Here is a 6000-nt window from a genome sequence, read left to right as displayed (position 1 = left end):
ACCTTCTCTTGTACAGATATGTAATGTCTAAAGGACTAGTGTTTGAGTAAATAAGACTCACCAAACTTTCTCCTGACTGAATCACTGGAATCTCCGAGTCAGATGAGTTCTCTCCAGTTGATGCTCTCAATCCTCGGGCTGGTTCACTTGTTGCTGTTCCCTCGTCTTCAGTCGTGGTTTGCTTCCATTTGGGGTTTTTCTTCCAATAAATCTCTCACTGCAGGTCTAACTTTAACATGAAAGGTAATGAAGCACATTAACAATAAAAAGGAGAACCAAACATATCTGCTTCATGTTTCTAAGAACAAAACTCACTGAAATTTAAACGTTGAAGGCAAATATAATCATCTCAGTGAACAATCTTTTATTGTCCCTCACACGTCACAAAACGATATGGAATAAGAAGGAGCCATCAGTCAGTCATGGTAAGACATAAGACACAGGAACAGAATTAGGTGATTCGATCCATCTGGTCTGCCCCATCACTCAACCATAGCTGAGTTTTATTCCAACACCATATTCCTGCCTTCCTCCTGTAACCCTGAAGCTACTTAGCAATCATGAACATATTAATTTCTGTCATAAATATACCCAAATGGCAGCTTCAATCAATCTCTGCGGCAACAAGTTCCACAGATCAGACATATTTTCCCCAAATTTTTTTTCTCATCTGAGTTTTTAAGGGAAGCATCTTTATTCTGAGACTCTACTGTGAGATTACAGACTCTCTATCTAATGGAAACATCCTCTCCATGTCCACTGTATCCAGGCTTTTCAGCATTCGGTGAGTTTACTTAACCATACATCCCCCCCCCCACCACCCCCAATATCCCTCTGAACTCCATTGAGCACAGGTCCAGAACCATCAAATGCTCCTCATACATAAAGCTGATCATTGCTGAAATGCCGAGGGGTGATTGGTAAGTTCGTGGCCTAAGGTGGAAGGCGCCAATTTTAGAAAACCTAGCATTTTTCAATTATCTGAAACAGAAATACCACAAAAGTTATTAACTCCAAACTTTCAGCATAATCACTCAAAGAGTTGAACTACACGTGCATGTAACGAGAGCTGTATAACTTTAGGCCTTCTAACTTAGGCCACGAACTTATCAATCGCCCCTCTTACAGCTCCGGCACCAAAAAAAATTGCCACTGCACCCCTGCTCCGGCCGTCCGGTAGAATAGTGCTCCTTTCTCAATGCCCTAACCCAGATTTACACAACCACGAGGAAATCTTACTCACCGCCGCCCGAACGGCACACACCGGCAACTGCGCATGCGTTTAGCGGGAGGTTCTCCGCAGCACCTCCGGTGGCCGGAGGTCTGCTCATCCCACCAGTGGCTGGAGGTCCATGCAGCGCCACCAGTGGCTGGAGGTCCATGCAGCGCCACCAGTTGCCGGAGGTCCATGCAGCGCCACCGGTGGCCGGAGGTCCATGCAGCGCCACCGCTGGCCGGAGGTCCATGCAGCGCCACCGGTGGCCGGAGATCATTCAGACAGACCTCCTCCGGCAGGCACTGCACAAGGAGGGCATTAAAGTGGGGGGAAGCGTTTCCCTGACCAAAGTTGGGATCCCCGGCATACGTGGCGTAAATGGAAGCAAACCTGTCAAAAAACTCGGGACCGTTCTCGTCTTTCCGAGGTTTACAATTCAATACTCTGATGAGATCCATTGGTTGGGACAAGGCCCTTCTCAGGGTGTCTCCAATGCGTTGGATCTGGTCCGGGCCCTGGGGGAAAGCGGCACTAAAAGCCGCCCAATCTGCATGGCCCCCTTGGGCCTAACGCCATTTCTCCTGTTCCACAGGATTAAGGGCCATGTAACAGAGGCAATAAAGGTCCTGGGGAGCAGCCTGATAGATTCGGATTACGCGTAGTAGGTGATCTATGAACCCTTCGGGATCGGTCTTTTTGTCGGGGGCCCCTTGCATTATCATGGCCATTTCCCGAGGCTTCCAAGGAGTGTATACCTCAATAGTTGGTCCCTGATTATGCTGGCCTGCCTGGGGATTAGGCACAGTCCTAAATGGGAACTGTCGGGTCACGGAGGCCAGTCATTCTCGGACTCATGATCAAAATTAGAGTTGGGGTCTGGATCATCAGGGTCCTGGGGATCTAGGGTGGGACCATGGCCACGTCAGTTGGGCGAGCCACCGCGTTGCGCTTCGGCTGGGGCTTTGGGACTGGAAGCTGTGTGGTCCGCCAGTGAGTTCGGGTAGCAATATAGTCCGAAAATTGTGGGGTACCTGATCTGCCATCAGTAATAGTCCTGGGAAGTACGGAGGATGCCGGGACGGGGGCCGTCACGGGGGCTGATGTGGGGGTAGGAGAATAGGGGGTGGTTTCGAGACCTGACCTGAAGGATTTGGTAAACCGGGTGGGGGAGGGAGTGGGATTCCTGCAGGGGCTGAAGGAATTATTACATCCTCATTGTCGGTTTCTTCGACGGTGTCAAATGAAATCAGCAGTCCTGACATATCCAAAGGTGCATCTTTCCCGGTTGATTTAATTTGTTGTTTATCAAATAATTCACATAAGGCCTTTAAAACCACATATGGTCGGACCTGGCCCTGATCATCGGTAATAGGGATGTTTCGTTTTTTGGCATTTTCTTCCCAGGATGTCTGTCTGGAACGCTCATTTAATCTGTCCGCTACTTTTACCCACATCGTAATCAAATCTTTCCATTATTGAGAGCAATTTTGCTTCCAGACTTCAGTCTCTGTTTTTTTGCATTTGTCCAGGTCCCAAGTTCCCCCCAACGGCCAATTTCCACCCCCACCACCAATCTTTTATTTAAGCCCGCACTAAGACGTCTTAGGTTCTTTTCTAGCTCCGGATTTTCCTTACACATCTTTCCGAGTTGGGTGGTAATGTCCCCCTTATCCACAGTCTGACCCATGTTTATCACTTTACTCCCGAATCCACTTCAAGGTCCTGACCTTCGCGTGGGAGATTTCCCCTCTTGACAACCGGTCTAAGGCTGGATGCAGTTTCAGTGAAATATCACCCGTCCCTCCCCGAATCTTTTACTGCAGTACTCGTGAGCGAGGCGACCCCAACTCAGTCACTCGTAGAAAAGCGAGATTTCCACTAGTTCACAAGTGTACCTAAAATGTTGCTACAGCATCCGGATGGACTGCAGGGGAGAGCCACTTCCCCTGTGTTTGGCCAAACGTCTGCTCTGCCCTGTGCTGATCAATTTAATCTACACACCCCGTCCCCTCCTACGCCAATTAGAATGGTTACCAGCTTCAAAATGTAATAGGATATTGCCACGAACCCGCTGACCAATTTGCTGTAACACACTCAAAGAAAAATGTAATAGGTCACTACCAATGATCCGCTGCCCAATTTATTAGCACCGGCAGGCTTTAATACTCATAATACTTCATCGGGGATTGTAACCCCTCATTGAGGTCCTGGACCTCCAAAACAAATCGTGCGCGTCGGCCCCTGGTCTCGGAGTCCCGGACTCCCTGTTTCTCAGACACTGTTTCACTGCGTGTCGGCCCCTGGTCTCGGAGTCCTGGACTCCCCGTTTCTCAGACACTGTTTCACTGCGTGTCGGCCCCTGGTCTCGGAGTCCCGGACTCCCTGTTTCTCAGACACTATTTCACTACGTGACGGCCCCTGGTCTCGGAGTCCCGGACTCCCTGTTTCTCAGACACTATTTCACTGCGTGTCGGCCCCTGGCCCCGGAGTCCCGAACTCCCCGTTTCTCAGACACTATTTCACTGCGTGTCGGCCCCTGGTCTCGGAGTCCCCGACTCTCCGTTTCTCAGACACTATTTCACTGCGTGTCGGCCCCTGGTCTCGGAGTCCCGGACTCCCCGTTTCTCAGACACTATTTCACTGCGTGTCGGCCCCTGGTCTCGGAGTCCCCGACTCTCCGTTTCTCAGACACTATTTCACTGCGTGTCGGCCCCTGGTCTCGGAGTCCCGGACTCCCCGTTTCTCAGACACTATTTCACTGCGTGTCGGCCCCTGGCCTCGGAGTTCCCGACTCCCTGTTTCTCAGACACTATTTCACTGCGTGTCGGCCCCTGGTTCCGGAGTCCGGGACTCCCTGTTTCTCAGACACTATTTCACTGCGTGTCGGCCCCTGGTCTCGGAGTCCGGGACTCCCTGTTTCTCAGACACTATTTCACTGCGTGTCGGCCCCTGGTCTCGGAGTCCGGGACTCCCCGTTTCTCAGACACTATTTCACTGCGTGTCGGCCCCTGGTCTCGGAGTCCGGGACTCCCTGTTTCTCAGACACTATTTCACTGCGTGTCGGCCCCTGGCCCGGAGTTCCCGACTCCCTGTTTCTCAGACACTATTTCACTGCGTGTCGGCCCCTGGTCTCGGAGTTCCCGACTCCCTGTTTCTCAGACACTATTTCACTGCGTGTCGGCCCCTGGCCCGGAGTTCCCGACTCCCTGTTTCTCAGACACTATTTCTCATACAGATTCTCATACAGAAATCCGTCAACGTTAAAACCACTTCCCCTCGTGGCCTCTACCGACTGTGGTCCGTGGAGTCCGCTGAGCAGCTCAGCAGGAACCCTGAGGGGAACAAGCAGCCAAAGGAGACCGTGAGAGGACCGGGGGAAAGTCACCCCGTGGGCCCGTCCGTCTCAGCGGCGTCCAGTGGATCGCTAGTTCACTAACACCAGGGCCGCTGGAGGCTCCCGTTGGGACTCCTGGCTGGCTCGCCAAGTTGTCCTTATCAATTCACCATTCACTCAGAGACCACGATCAATTCTTTATTCAACCTGATCCGAGCAGAGGTAACCACCATACGCTTCTACAGCGTCTGGCAGTCAGCTCTGCCCAGCACGAGTACAAGGTTACATTTATATCCAAAAGAAAGGTTTCAGTTAGCAGCTGTTTCCCCTGTCCACGCTTATGACGGTTTAGTGGTCAGCAATTTCATCAGGGTCACAACAGCTTCAGGTGCAGAGGTACAGGTCAGTCAGCGCTTCTGTTCTGAGAGATGAGCATGCAGTTGCAACATCCTAACCGTGCCCGGTTCTGTTGTCTAGTTCCCGCCCCTGCTATATTTTCCAGGTCACATACACCATTTAACCCTTCCTATCCCGTACTCCAACCCCCTTTTCACTTACACAAAGAAGGTTGAAAAGTTTGTCTGGACCGAGCCTTGTCAGGATGCATTTGATCGATTGAAAGTTATTATTTGACATTAGGCCAATCAATGTAGGGTCGTCAGTGAATTTAATTAGCAGATTGGAGCTGTGGGTGGCGACACAAGTCATGGGTGCACAGAGAGTAAAGGAGGGGGCCAAGGAGACAACCCTGTGGGGTATGTGTGCTGAGGGTCAGAGAGACAGAGGTGAGGGAGCCCACTCTTACCACCTGTCGGCGATCTGACAGGATGTCCAGGATCCAGCTACACAAGGCAGGGTGAGGGCCGAGGTCTCTGAGCTTCTTGTCGATACTTTACGCCTTCGTATGGCTACTGCTCTGCCCATGACTGCAAGGAACTGCAGAGAACTTTGGAGAGCAGAGAACATCAGATAAACAAGCCTCCCCTCCATGGACTCTTCCTGCACTTCCCCTGTGTCGGAAAAGCAGGCCGGGTACTCAAAGATCCTCACAACCCGGACATTCTTGCTGCAAACCCGCTCCCTCATCGGGAAAGAGATACAAAAGCCTTAAAGCGCGTATCACCAGGCTCAAGGACGGCTTCCTGTCTGCGGTTATAAGCCAAATGAATGATAAAATGGGCTCGACCTCACAATGTAACTCGATGTGACCCTGCACCATATGTCTATCTGCACTGCACTTTCTCTGCAGCCATAATGCTTTGTTACAGTTACTGTTTTGTCGTACATCAGCTCAATGTACTGTAGTAATGTATCGATCTGTGTGGATGGTACGTCAGGCAAGATTTTCACTATAGCTCAGTACGTGATGATAATAAACAAATTCCCATTTTAATTGTGTGGAAATATTAGACAGACTGAGCTTCTGCTCTGGAACCACAGAAGGAAACTT

The sequence above is a fragment of the Mobula birostris genome, chromosome 13, assembly GCF_030028105.1.
Source record: "Mobula birostris isolate sMobBir1 chromosome 13, sMobBir1.hap1, whole genome shotgun sequence".
Taxonomy (NCBI): domain Eukaryota; kingdom Metazoa; phylum Chordata; class Chondrichthyes; order Myliobatiformes; family Myliobatidae; genus Mobula; species Mobula birostris.
Note: the sequence above shows the minus strand (reverse complement) of the source record.